Source organism: Neofelis nebulosa, chromosome 11 (assembly GCF_028018385.1).
Source record: "Neofelis nebulosa isolate mNeoNeb1 chromosome 11, mNeoNeb1.pri, whole genome shotgun sequence".
In the NCBI taxonomy this organism is placed as follows: domain Eukaryota; kingdom Metazoa; phylum Chordata; class Mammalia; order Carnivora; family Felidae; genus Neofelis; species Neofelis nebulosa.
The window spans coordinates 45,286,472-45,301,764 of record NC_080792.1 but is presented as its reverse complement, the minus strand read 5'-3'; the positions used below and the strand labels follow the sequence as shown (position 1 = coordinate 45,301,764).

General features: G+C 39.2%; 1 protein-coding gene across 5 annotated transcripts in view; it reads right to left on the bottom strand.

Annotated features, from left to right (window-relative positions):
- CHST9 (carbohydrate sulfotransferase 9) overlaps positions 1-15,293 on the bottom strand; it is a 242,499-nt gene that overhangs the window by 92,684 nt on the left and 134,522 nt on the right. The gene's annotated exons all lie outside the window — the stretch shown is intronic.

Genomic DNA, 15,293 nt, shown 5'->3' with positions numbered 1-15,293 from the left:
TTATAGCAATACAGACTTACCTCGAGAAGCAAGAAAAAATATCAAATAAACAACTTAACCTTACACCTAAAGGAGCTAGAAAAAGGACAACAAACAAAACCCAAAACCAGCATTAGGAAAGAAATAATAAAGATTAAAGCAGAAATAAATGATATAGAAACTAAAAAAACAATAGAACAGATCAATGAAAGCAGAAACTGAGTTTTTGAAAAGATTAACAAAATTGATAAACCTCTAGCCAGACTCATTAAAAAAAGAATGGACTCAAATAAACAAAAGTATAAATGAAAGCAGAGAAATAATAACCAACACCACAGAAATACAAATAACTGTAAGAGAATATTATGAAAAACTATATACTAACAAATTGGACAACCAAGAAGAAATGGTTAAATTCCTAGAAACATATAGTCTACTAAAACTGAAGCAGGAAGAAATAGAAAATTTGAACATACTGATTATCAGCAAGGAGACTGAATAAGGAATCAAAAAACTCTTATGAAACAAAGAAGAGTTAATATCTATTCTCAAACTATTCCAAAAACTAGGAGAAGAAGAAGGAGGAGGAGGAGGAGGAGAAGAAGAAGAAGAAGAAGAAGAAAAACTCTTAAATTTGTTCTATGAAGCCAGTATTACCCTGATACCAAATCAGAAAAAGACACACACACACACACACACACACACACACACACAAGAAAGAACTACAGGCTCGTATCTCTAATGAACATATGTGCAAAAATCCTCAACAAAATACTAGCAAACCAAATCCAACAATACATTGAAAAAAAAATCACTCACCACCATCAAATGGGATTTATTCCTAGGATGCAAGGGTGGTTCAATATTCACAAATCACTCAACGTTATACATCATAAGAGAAAGGATAAAAACCATACGATCATTTCAATAGATGCAGAAAAAGTATTTGACAAAGTACAACATCTATTCATGATAAAAACCCTCAACAAAGTAGGTTGAGAGGGAGCATAGCTCAACATAATAAAGGCCATATATAAAAAACCCAATGCAAACGTCATACTCAATGGGGAAAAACAGAACTTTCCCCTAAGGTCAGGAACAAGACAAAAATGTCTACTCTCACCACTTTTATTCAACATAGTACTGGAAGTCCTAACCACAGTGATCAGACAACAAAAATAAATGAAAGGCATCCAAACTGGTGAGGAAGGAGTAAAACTCTCACTATTTGCAGATGACATGATACTATATATAGAAAACCCTAAAGATTCCACCAAAAAAACTGTTTGAACTGATAAATGAATTCAGTAAAGCCACAGGATACAAAACGGGTACATAAATCTGTTGCATTTCTATACCCTAATAATGAGGCAGCAGAGAGAGAAAACAATCTCATTTACAATTGCACCAACATAATAAAATTCCTAGGAATAAACCTAACCAAAAGGTGAAATGCCTGTACTCTGAAAACTATAAAATGCCGATGAAAGAAATTGAAGATGACACAAAGAAATGGAAAGACATTCCATGCTCATGGATTGGAAGAACAAATATTATTAACATATCTAAACTACCCAAAACAATCTACACATTTAATGGATCCTTATCAAAATACCAATAGAATTTTTCACAGAACTAGAATGGACAATCCTAAAATTCATATGGAACCACAAAAGACTCTAAGTAGCCCAAGCAGTTTTGAAAAAGAAAAACAAAGTTGGAGGTATCACAATTCCAGACTTCAAGTTATATTACAAAGCTGTAGTGATTAAAACAGCATGGTACTGGTACAAAAATAGACACATAGGTCAACGGAACAGCATAGAAAACTCAGAAACAAACCTACGATTATATGGTCAATTAATCTTCAACAAAGCAGGAAATAATATCCAATGGGAAAAAGATAATCTCTTCAACAAATGTTGTTGGAAAAACTGGACAGCTACATGCAAAGAAAAAGAAACTGGAACACTTTCTTACACCATACAGAAAAATAAATCCAAAATGGATGAAAGATCTAAATGTGTGAGACCTGAAACCATAAAAATCCTAGAAAAGAGAATAGGCAGTAATGTCTGGGATATTGGCTGTAGCAACATTTTTCTAGATATGTGTCCTGAGGCAATGGAGATAAAAGCAAAAATAAACTATTGGGACTGCATCAAAATAAAAAGCTTCTGCACAGCAAAGGAAACAATTAACAAAACTAAGAGACAACCTACTGAATGGGAGAAGATATTTGCAAGTGACATATTGATAAAGGGTTAGAATGTAAAATGTATAAAGAACATACACGGTGGCACCTGGGTGGCTCAGTTAGTTAGGTGTCCAACTCTGGATTTCAGCTCAGGTCATGATCTCATGGTTTGTGCGATCAGGTCCTGTGTTGGGCTCTACACTGACAGCGAGGAGCCTGCTTGGGATTCTCTCTCTCCCTCTCTCTCTGCCCCTCTCCCGCTTTAATGCTCTCTCTCTCTCTCTCTCTCTCTCTCTCTTTCTTTCAAAATAAATAAACTTGAAAAAAAAGAACATATACAACTCAACGCAACCAAAATCAAATAATCCAATTAAAAAATGGGCAGAAGACATGAACAGACATTTCTCCAAAGACATCCAGATGGCCAAAAGACACATGAAAAGATGCTCAACATCACTCATCACTGGGGAAATGCAAATAAAAACTACAGTGTGCTATCACCTCACACCTGTCAGAATGGCTAAAATCAAAAACACAAAAATCAACCGGTGCTGGTGAGGATGTGGAGAAAAAGGAACATTTATGCACTGCTGGTGGGAATGCAAACTGGTGCTGATGCAGAAAACACTAAGGAGGTTGCTCAGAAAGTTAAAAATAGAACCACCTTACAATCCAGTAATTGCACTACCGGGTATTTGCGCCCCCCCCCCCCCCCAACACAAAAACACCAACTAAAAGGAATACATGCACTCCTATGTTTATTGCAGCATTATTCACAGTAGCCAAAGTAAGGAAGCAGTCCAAGTGTCCATTGATAGATGAATAGATAAAGAAGATGTGGTATATATATATATATATAATGGAATATTATTCAGCCATAAAGAAGAATAAAATTTTGCCATTTGCAACAACGTGGATAGAGCTAGAGAGTATTATGCTAAGTCAAATATGTCAGCCAGAGAAAAACAAATATCATATGGCTTCACTAATATGTGGAATTTAAAAAACAAACAAAAATAAGCAAAGGAGAGTGAGAGCGAGAGAGAGAGAGAGAGGCCAAGAAACAGACTCTTAAGAGTAAGCTGATGGTTACCAGGAGGGCGGAGGGTGGGGGAGTGGGCGAAATACGTGATGGGGATTGAGGACTCCACTTGTGATGAGCACTGGGTAATGCATAGAACTGTTGAATCACTATCTGGTATGACATTGTATGTTAACTATATCAGAATTTTAAAAAGTAATAAATAATAGTCACACAAGAAAACTGTAGCTTTAGCTTCAAGTTGTGGATATATGACATGAAATTTAAATACACTTATAAGAATCTGAGCATATTTCACTCTTCTAACAATCACTAAAGATAGAACTCAAGAAAAGACTCTGTTTAAAAACAATTAGCAGAATTTTACTCAAGGCTCTGTGCAATTAATATCATTATTCAGAATCTCCCTGGTTGCTCCTCTTTTTTTGGATATATTAGCAGCAAGTGTTGTTTAATATTTAACTCATTATATACATTTTATTATAGTCACTAGCACTGAAGACTAAAGATTGAATTTTAAAGTTTTAATTACCTAGTTGATTTGTTTATTCTTTGAAAATTAATCTCCTGGCACAGTGCCTTTCAAATAATAGCCATGTAGTAGATGTCAGCTAATATGAATTTAATAAATTGGTTGTTGACTCTTGCTTTTATGAGCACACCTTTGGTAATGTCATTCTCTTGGAAAAGTTGATGAAACAAAATTTTAAGCTCACCTGTGTACATAAAATTTAAAAAAGTATGACTGTGGTTAAGTAGTATCATAAATACAATATGTGAGTGCAGCCAATATTAAATAGTAGGATTCAAGCACTCTGCTACCAGGCCATCATTCACAAGCCGGCAAGAACATGTGCATTTCATTAAAGTCAATGGAGTGTACCCGTTCAGCCTGGCATTATTCATAATCGAAACATTTCAATTGTAGTTAATGCACACAAAAAACTGATTTAAAAGTCAAATAAGGAAATTAGTTCTATGTTCCCCTGTTCCAATTACACAGTGATATCAACTAGCTAACTTTAGCCTTAGGAGGTATGAAAAAAATATCTAATACAATGAATGGAAAACCTAAAGAATCATAGATCTGTTGAAACTAATGTTTTTGCAACCAATTCAACAAAAACCTATTTAGTATTACAAAAGAACCCTCAAACTACTCTATTACAAAACCACCAACCTCACCCATAGACTAACTTCTAGATTTCCAAAACAGTGAATCACGATCTAGAGGATTTATGTAAAAAATACAGCCCATTTCTGGAAAAAAAATTGAATTGAACTGTGATTAATTGAAAAATGTTTTCTATACAACACCCAGTGCTCATCCCAACAGGTGTCCTCCTCAATACCTGGGTGTTGTATGGAAACCAATTTGACAATAAATTTCATATTCAAAAAAATATTTTCTGCAAACACATTATAAAGACCAGGGGAATTTTGTCCTATTTTAAATCTCTTAGATTTCTCAATCATAGTCAACATGATTAACAGCACATTGTAGACATTCTCTTCACCTTTATTTCTGTGATCCTCTTCTTTCTTGCTTTTTTAAGTTTTCACCATTTAAATATCTTCCTTTTTTCCATGAAAAAAAAATTCTCCATCGATTCCCACCGTGTGTGTCACCAAGGACTCTGTCCTTCATCCCTTATTGTTTTATCTTTACATCCAGTCATTTGTCTCCCGCCGAAGAAATGCACTGTTCTTGAATATTTGCGTCCGTGTGAGCTTCTGCCAAAACTCGTGTGCTTTGTTGTCATTTGCAGATATCCAACTAGACCCCAACACTCAACAACAGCAACAACAAAAAGGTACTGAAAGTCTTTGACTTTCCTGAAAAACATTTTTGTAACCATTGCATTCTGGCTCTTCTGCAAGCTCACCATCCTGAGCTTTTTATTTGTTTTTAGTCATTCTGATACCTTTCTTTCAAAGGGTTCCAGTCTCTTCAGTACGGGGAGACATGGTTTTTATTTTCCCAAGTTTATATGATCACCAGAGAGGGAGTTGTTTGTATGTCTATGCAGGCACTGTGCACCCTTGGGAGAGGGCCAGAGGATTGCTTATCTGAAAAGAGGAAAGGCTAATGATGGGGCACATGGCTACTGATGGGGGCACAGAGGCAGGGAGAGGATTCTGACTTTGATCCTGCACCCAGCTCATTCATCTGCTTGCCTAGAGCTGTGGTGACAGCTTCCAGCCACACCCTTGCCTCTCTTGAAGACTGTGTGAAAGGATACACACTAGCATATTTTGTCCATACTTCCTAACGGCTGGAAATAACTTTGAATCACAGAGAGAGTCATGTAGGGGCTCTTATACCCTAACAGACTTGGATGGTCTTGAAAATTGATTGTCAGAAAAGCAGGTCAGCAAACCTGAAAAAAATACCTGACCAATTGGTAGAGATTTCTGTACAATGATTCTTGGTTTCATGTCTTCCTGTTCTTTACCCCCCTTCATAATTTACACAAACTCTTTCAAACTCTTTTTAGTGGAATTTCCTGCTACTGGTTTCTCTCCGTTCAGTCCACATTACCTGCCTGAGAATAATCTATAAATTGTTGGTGTACATGAGGTCTGCTGTCCCTCACATGGTCTCATCCTAAATCCTAGACATTATTTCAAGGCTTTGCCTCAACCCAACCATCTGACTCCTGGCCTTCTTCTTACTTCTTCAGTATGTTCATGCACTGGGACCTCATGTCCTACAGGTGGCTTCTAAATCCAAACCCGCGTGGTTAGCAACCCCCCTCTGCTTCACACTTCCATGGAGCTCTTGTCTTGACAATTCTGTTCAATGAACACCAGTGAGTGGCTCCAGTCATCCCAGGACATGTGCTATCAGTCATGACTTATAAATAAACATGAACTACTCTTCAGGGAGTCTAAGACAAAATATTAATTAATATCCCTTATTCTAGCTATAAGCACCCTGTACGTATTTTGTGAGAAATGTGTTCTGAAAAGTAGGACAGTCTTCGTCAACTTAACTCTTGACCATAGTGAATAAGACCCTTCGGTGATCTTGCTTTCTCTCCTACCTCACCTTACGTCATCTCTCTCCTCTGCTCACTACCCGCTACGACCCTCATCTGGATCACACCAGCTCTTAACTGTTTAAGGCTTTCACCTGTGCTGCTTCGGCACCGACCGCTCTTCTCCATCTGTTATATGGCCCTCTCAGCCCAAGTCTCTGATTAGACGTCACCTGCTGAGGCAGGCATCCCTAAAAGACATCATCCCTGTTACTCTCTTTCATAGTGTTCTGTAATATCCTGCAGAGCATCTAACAAAATCTAAATGATACCTTTGTCTGCTTGACTGACTCCTCTCATTTAGATAGTAAGCCCCTAGAGGTCAGTACCTGGTCTGTTTGCTCACCATGGCATAACCAGTGCCTAGCACCAGTATGGATCAATAAATATTAATCAAAGGAATAAAATATTATCAGAGCTTTCCTTAGCTCTAGGTGATGCTAGAGCATCACCTTAGTAAAGGTGAAGAGAATTTTACACATATATATTGCCTGTATATTTAAGATATTAAAAACTGTATTTAAATCAACGGATCCAACAAATGATATTATTAGGACAGTCTGATAATTTGCTCTCATCCTCTTGCTGCAGAGATGAGGCTACAAAATAGAAATAGCATGGTCTGGCTCCCTGGAATTGAAGTCATTGCTCAAGGACAGTGAATAATGCTATAAAATCACTTCCACTATAAAGATCATTATCTAAAGTCATTATCATACATAGGGCATTCAAACTTCACATTGAGCTTTCTTTCCTAGTACTTCAATCTTGACAATTCACGAAACACCCAAATTTACTTTCTGTTTCTCAGAAAGAGAGGATAAATCAAGGAGACACTTGAAAATTAACAAGTAATCACAAACTTATAAAAGTGCAGAGACAGCCCTGTGTTTCAGTCATTATAAACATGCCTCTTTATCTGCCTGCAAACTGTCCTTATTATTCTTCTCAATTTAAAAAGCTGCTATCACCACTTTTTGAGTCATAGCCAGAATATCTTCCCAACTTCAGGGTAAATAAAGGTTTCTTAGGACACTAAAAAGCATTAACCATAGATGAAAAAAGTTTATTTTTCTTTGTCAAATTTTAAAATTTAAGTTCACAAAAGGTAATTTATGTTTTTAGAAATTTTTTAAAATGTTTATTTATTTTTGAGAAAGAGAGAAAGAGCATCAGTGGGGAAGGGGCAGAGAGAGGGAGACACAGAATCGGAAGCAGGCTCCAGGCTCTGAGCTGTCAGCACAGAGCCCAACGTGGGGCTTGAACTCATGAACTGTGAGATCGTGACCTGAGCTGAAGTTGGACGCTTAACTGACTGAGCCACCCAGGTGCCCCAATTTATGTTTTTTAAAGATTTTATTTTTTCAAGTGATGTTTACATCCAATGTGGGGCTTGAACTTACAACCCTGAGATCAAGAGTCGCATGCTGTACTGACTCAGCCAGCCAGGTTCCCCAAAAGGCACTTTAAATAAAATAAACAGGTAAACCACAAACTGGGAAACTATTTACAATACATGTATCTAACAAAGGACGTATATCCAGAATATATGAAGAACTGCCATCAACAACAGACAAGTGATTGAGCAAAAATGAGAAAAAACTTGAACAGACAGATCACCAAAGAAGATACAAAGGTTCAAAGTACATAAAAAGATGATCAGCATAGGGGCACCTGGGTGGCTCAGTCGGTTGAGCGTCCGACTTCGGCTCAGGTCATGATCTCACAGCTCGTGAGTTCGAGCCCCACGTCGGGCTCTGTGCTGCCAGCTCAGAGCCTGGAGCCTGCTTTGGATTTTGTGTCTCCCTGTCTCTCTGCTCCTCCCCCATTCACGCTCTGTCTCTGTCTCTCAAAAATAAATAAAAGTTAAAAAAATTAAAAAAAAAAAGATGATCAACATCATTAGCCATCAATGGTATGTAAATTAAAGTCACTTAGAGATACCATTTCATACTGGCTATTGGTGACGATAAAGAGCAGCTGGAACTTTCAACATTGCTGGGGAAGTGTTATTTACTTACAAAGTTAAACATTTACCTTATGATCTAGCAATTCTACTCCTTGGTCTTTATCCAACCGGAATGAAAACAGACATTTGCCAACAGATTTGTAGTAGAACTTCCAAAGCAATCTTATTCATAATTATCCCAAACTAGAAGCAACTCAACTGTCAAACAGAGGATGATAAATAAATAATTTGTAGTTCAGTCATCCAATGGAATATTACTCAATAATAAAAAAGGAATGAAGTACTGGGGCGCCTAGGTGGCTCAGGCGGTTAAGCGTCCAACTTCGGCTCAGGTCATGATCTCGCAGTTTCTGAGTTCGAGCCCCGCGTTGGGCTCTGTGCTGACAGCTCAGAGACTGGAGCCTGCCTCAGATTCTGTGTCTCCCCCTCTCTCTACCCCTCCCATTCTCATGCTCTGTCTCTCTCTGCGTCTCAATAATAAACATTGAGAATTTAAAAAAAAAGGAATGAAGTACTGATACATGTTAACAATCTCAGAAATGTTAGGGTAAGTGAAGGGAGCATTTACAAAGCGTATGTTGTCCGATTCCTTTCAGATGCGTCTAAGAATGGGCCCAACTAACCTACGGTGATAGAAATAAGAAAGTAGTTGCTTGGAGAGTACACAGGAGATGAGAGGGTGAGAGGGAGATGGTGGGGTCTTGGATTGGAATTGACTCGAGAGGGCCATGAGGCAAATCTTTAGGGTATGAGATTTAATATCTTATTCTGACCATTATACAGGGTGTAAACAATTGTCAAAACTCATTGGATTGAAATTTTAAGATTTGTTCATTTTATTGTATAGAAAGTGTACCTCAATTCAAAAAATTGATGGACTCTATTATTAAGCAAATCTCTAATGTTAAGTCATTCAGAATATTTCTTTACTTTCTAGCCATGAGAAGTATTTTAAAAATTCTTGTTCTACTGAATTTAATATACTTGGTTTACAAGGTGTGATGGAAACATTAATTTATCCCATTTCATTAAATTAAGCCTCTATTTCTTATGACGTTCAAAACATAAAGATAAAAAACATTGCTCAAAGGGAAAGAAAACGCTGAAAAACAACTACAAAAACCCCCTTCTCTGAATCAGGATCGGTTCAAAGATGAATGTCATTGCTTCAGTACACCAGCAAGTGGAGTAGTTACACTTTGGGAAGAATTTCATCTTCCTAACCACTGAATTATTCTACAGGGCACTTTAACCAGACCAAAAATTGACTTTTGGGTGTAGCCACAATGGAAATGACGGATCATTTTAATGCGAGAGAAAAAGATTGGAAACCTTGACCCTCTAGATTACTTTGCACCTCAATGAGAAGGGGAAAAAAAAACACTTGCAGATCGGCTTATTAAAATACTATGTTCGTGTAATTCAGGTACCAGGAAAATATTTAAAAGAACAACTAAATTAACTGTGGGATGCCACTTTTTCTTTGTTAATTATTTCCATACAAGAACAATAACGTACAGCCTTTCTCCTACCAAAAAAAAAGACCCCAACAACTCCACCGTTTATTTTTAGAGATGTGGGAATAACAGTGTCAGTTTGTGCAGAATTTGCAAGCTCTTTGAATACTAGAGTCTGTCTGAGAGTGGGTAAGGCTGGCATAGACACTTTTTTTTTTTTAATCCTGAAGCATAAGGGCTTTTCAGTTGAGATGGTTAGGCCATGAATCTGAAGGTTTACGCTGCATTTTTAAAAATATCACCATGTTCATCAATTCTTATAAGATTTGTAAGGCTTAATTCTCACATAAGCTCAGGAAAGCTGCAGAAAAGTCCGTAACTATCCCTTCCGACCAGCTTCTGTAATCCTGGGTTTACAGACAGGAATGTTCTGGCTGACAATGGGAAGCGTGTCCCTGGGTGTGCACAAAGGCAGGGCCTCCAGCTAGGGGCACTCACAATGTGGGTAACTATCCCCTTCACACTCTAACCTTAATAATAATCCAACCTTGATTCTAACACCATACTATCTCTTCTCAGTTCTCCTCATTCCCCAGCGAAGCTAAGTGCAGAGGAACCAGCACTGTGTGCTCCAGAAAATGCCCCGAGTCATGCCCAGTGTGGGGCTGGAGTCCCCACTAGGACAGAAGCCACATCTCTGCAATCTGGAGTGCTCACGAGTAGGAGATGTGCTTCCTCTCCTTGGAGCTGAGTGAGCACAAGGACACGGAGAACGCATAAACAATAGTCCCTTCTGGGAACTGTGTCTAGGAGAAAGCATCCACAAAATGCAAAAATCGAGGCATGAGCACGGCTTTTGTGGATTGACTCTCTTCAGGGGTGCCTCAGTGATGACCAGGCACTATGAAGACCACGACTACTCTTCCTTTAAAATCACACACCACAGCAGCTTTTCCACAAAGGTGGCCCCTCTGCTCCGGTAGAGAGTATACTATCAATATGTTAAAAGGTATTACCCTCAAATGTGTGTATCTTTTTGCTCAGACATAAACCCTGCCTGAAGATTTTCTTCATGAAAATCCAAGGAACATTTCTCAGTTCAATGACCCTAAGCAATGATTTTGAATTACTTCCACTCATGAAAGAGAAGGAATGCATTTTTCTCCCCAGGATCTATAAATGGAGGCTGAAGGGAGTATAGGATCCAGAGTAAGAAGATTCAAGTTTTAGACTCTGCCTTGAACATTCTATCAAGGTCCCCAAGTCTGTGATGGTGCAATCTGGACTGTATTCTCGCTTGCAGGGATTCACGGGATTGTCTCACAGTGAACATCATTGCACTATGCAGCAAAGGATTTTTAAAGAACAATGAGAAAAATATGTAAATGAAATGCTGCTGCACATGCACTCCTAAGTTTGAGTTTGCCATGAAACTGACAGGAGTCTTGTGTTCTTCCAACTCGGGGGCAAATAAGCCAAACAATGTCTTCCAAGGTTTACTATACTCAGAGATACATAAAGGGTAGAGATGAGCGGTAAAGAGGAAAATACACACAGAACCTAGTAACGGAAGACATATTGATTACAAAAGGAAACAGAAGGTTTACGTGGGGTTAAAGAAATGAAATGGAGAGATAATGTCTGTGTCTGTTTTTAATGAGGGTTGAGTTGCTTCCTCTAGCAGATCTAGAATGAAGACTGCAGACAAACCAGGCAGGAATGAAATGGTGGCTGTAGAGGCCCCCAGGCAATTAAAGCACATTCAGGAAAGAAAGGGCTGATGTATGTTTGTGGTATGGTGGGAGAATACCCAGTCTGACACTGAGTCAGCAGAAGCATTGCCTGGTGCTCCCTTCTCTGGGGAAGGCAGAGACGGGCTGCACTTTAGCATGGCTCCTGACACGTAGGGAAGGACGTGTGGGGAGTGAGGATGTAGTATGTTCTGTAATAATCTACACGTCCATAGGTTACCACAGCTGCCTGAAAGGAGTGTTCAGGAAGCAAGATACTTAGAGGTGATTTTCTGTTGGCATTCACAGAAGAGTGGATGCTGAGAACCAAGCCTGAGCAAAGAGAAGAAAAAGCTCTGGGGTTTCCCAGTCCCTAACGAGTCTTTGCAGTTGTACATTCACAGAAACCTGGAGTTTTGTCTGAATTTGACAGGATTTTCCTTATGTTTCAAATGTTATCCATGGAAAATGCTTGTATTCGTTATCTTTAAAGATCTTGGATAGTAGTGCCTTGAATTTAGTATACCTTAATGAATAATTACCAAGTGAATGAATCAACCATGTTCCCAAATGAGGAATGTGTCTTACATTAATTAAAATAGGAGTCAATAATGTGCACAATACAGCCTATATTTTCTTTATTACTGCCATTTGGCAAATTGAGGACACGCTCTAGCAATTCAAATCTCCCTCTGAGGTAAGTTTAGTAGCTATCATGATAGATTTTGGCAGCTCTCTCCTGGGGTCCCCAAGGCTCACTAAACATTTTAGGAGGACGCCGGACATTATCCTAGTGGCCGGTGAGATAACCCACTTCCAAGAGTGGGAGAGGAAGCGTGGCCCTGCCCATTGGAACCAGTGAGCTCTGTACTGAGGTCTCAAATGAGTGCTGATGGTGTGAGGGACCGAGGGCATGCAGTCTGGCTCCTTTTTACTTGGGTCAAACTCCAGGTTTTTTATTCCAGAGTTGTGGAAAAGGTTTTCACTGCCTTATATGCTAGGGAAGAAATAAATCTCAAGTGGAAAGGGAGGCTGGGCAGAGGCTGGGGGAGACTGAGAGCCGAGGGTGGGAGGTGAGAAGGGAGGGGGAGCAGGCAGGGGCTGGGGGATCTCTGAGCAGTAGCCCCATGGTGGGAGCTTAGCGGAAAGGGGAGCATTGGACCTTGGGCAAGTTAGGCAACTCACTAGTTACCTGATAATGACAAGAGCCTTAGGATCACAGGCTGCTGACTCTGAACAGAAAAGGCAGCACCGTGCTAACTCAGTGTTGAGGCTGGAGTACAGGTCTTGGAGAAGCAGGCCTGCAAGCTTCTGGGATCTGCACTGACCAACATTTTCAGTGGTTCCCTCAATAGCATAGTACCTACCTGGACCCTCCCCAACTCCAGCCCACCAGGTCATCCATTCTGGCTGGTCGGGAGCTCATAGGCATGACTACGTGTGCCTGTTTTCAGAATGAGCTTTTAATTCCTCCTAAACATTTTTTTAAAGTTTTTTAAATGTTTATTTATTATTGAGAGACACAGAGAGACAGAGCATGAGTGTGGGAGGGGCAGAGACAGGAGACAGAACCCGAGGCAAGCTCCAGGCTCTGAGCTGTCAGCACAGAGCCCGGCGCGGGGGCTCAAACTCACAAACTGCGAGAGCATGACCTGAGCCGAAGTTGGACACTTACCCGGCTGAGCCACCCAGGCACCCCCTACCAACATTTTCATATGTCCCCTTCTTGTCTTCATTTTCTGTGGGAAAGTTTCCTTCTCTTTCCCAGGAGACAAGCTCCTATTCAGATGATAGTCATCTAGCCGCTCCCATTGATAGAGCGCCTTTATGTGCATAGGCTGTACAAACCTTATGTTTAATAATCTCAGTAACCCATAAAAGCTACATATTGTTACCCCCGCGATATAGACAAGTGCTAAGCAAGGTCACTCAGCGTGTGTTCTGGCCACTATGTCAGGCTGCTTCTCGATGTAGAGTGCTTTACAGTTTAGAACGTGCTTTCGCATACTTTATGTAGTTCTCCAGCCTGGGAATTAAGTGTTCCTTTGCCTCCATTTTACAGAAGGTAACACTGAAATGTAGACAGGTCATGTGACCTGCCCACATTACGTCTTTCATAGCAGCTGAGCTAGGATGCAAACTTGTGTCCTATTCTATATCTCATGCTTATCTAATGGCAGAGTAGAAAACATGGAGGCTCCCAGATACAAACTTCCTCGATTTTCTTTATATCCACCTTGGAATTTATCCTTTTTTTTCTTTTTACTTCCTCTATCTCAAGGAGAAGCTGGTTCTATCTATTCTATGTTCTTAAAGGCTCTCTCGGTTGTTCACGAGTGGCTTTATCCTGTTCCATTTCTTCACCTTTCAAGTCTTTCTATAAGCTCCAACCGCTGTTTCTAATCACCCAGTAAGGGCACATTTTCCTTAGCAATGTCCCTGTATATCTCAGACACTGCTCCCCACCCCTCAGCAATCTGCAACTAATTATGTCTGCTCTGTTTTTCTGCGCACTCCATGTGCTTCCCTATCTCCATACTTCTGCTCACATGGATTTGAAATGTTGTCCTTTTCTCTACTTGCAGAAATTCTACTCCTTCTTTAAGAATAAGCTCAAATGTTGTACCTGCTATGACTATTTCCCCAGTTACTCCAGTCAGATTTAATGGTGAATTCTCTGTGTTCCCAAAGCACTTTGCTCACAAGGAAAACACATCCCTTACCACATGAGAAACTTATTTGTCTCCACCTCTGTTTCAACTTATGGGTGTCAGCACAATAGAGACAAGTAGAGAACTTTATTTACCTCTACACACCTGGAAGCAATAAGCATGGCCCTTGACTGTTGAATGGATGAATGCATGGATGTACAAATGGATGGATGAACAGTGATTCAGTTACTACTCCAATTTTTCAACATGTCCCAAGGAGGGCATGATCTAATTTCAGGGTTTTTTCCCCTCATTTTAAATCTCCACTATTATCCTGGGAATTTGTCTTGTCTGCTTTGTGAAAATATTGTTTTAAATAAAAAAAAATGACTTGCTGTATGAAATCATGGAAAAGGAGAGGGACTGATATATCATTTTTCTTGTAAAAGTAAATATATTACTGTCATCCAGGTGATCAATGTTACAGATAAGCATCCAAAAAACTTAAAATTTATTTTAAGTTTAAAAAATAAGATAATAGGAATTGATCTTCTTATATTAATAAATTCTATGTTCACATATAACATAATAGCAAACTTCATTAGATCGGAATAATGAGTTTGGGGAGGTAGGGAGGAAAAGGGAGAACCTACGCTGAATTATGGAAGTCAGAATTTATTGTAAGCAATGCGGTTTTATTACTTTCAATACTATAACCTGCCCATAAAGTCTAAGGAGGCATCTACTTAATGACATGGATGCTTACTTTATAGCTGAATCTTTTTGCCTAAAGACCATTGTATATGCAAAAGTCATGAAAACAATTGTTCTCTTTAAAGAAGTTACAGGTGTTCCCTCTATTTCTCTTATATTAGCAATAGCTGAATTAATGAGGTTTTGCTGTATTCATAGTGGAAGGCCCTTCTGAGGAATACAGTCCAATGTCCCAGGAAAGTGTTAAATGCTTTAAAAATAAAAACAGGAAAATGCTAACTTCTTCAAATGAGATGAACATCAATTATTCATTAAGCTAGATAGAACTGAAATCTATCTTCAAAATCTTTGGTTTCCTTTGTGAATTCCCCAAGGACAAGGATCATGGTTTACTCGCTTCTCTACCCCACCTTCCAAGACTATACACCCCAACAATGGCACCTAGACTTTGCTTTCTGGTGACAGTTATCACTGTTAAGAACAGGTGTTTAAAAGAGACATGATAAGGTTTTC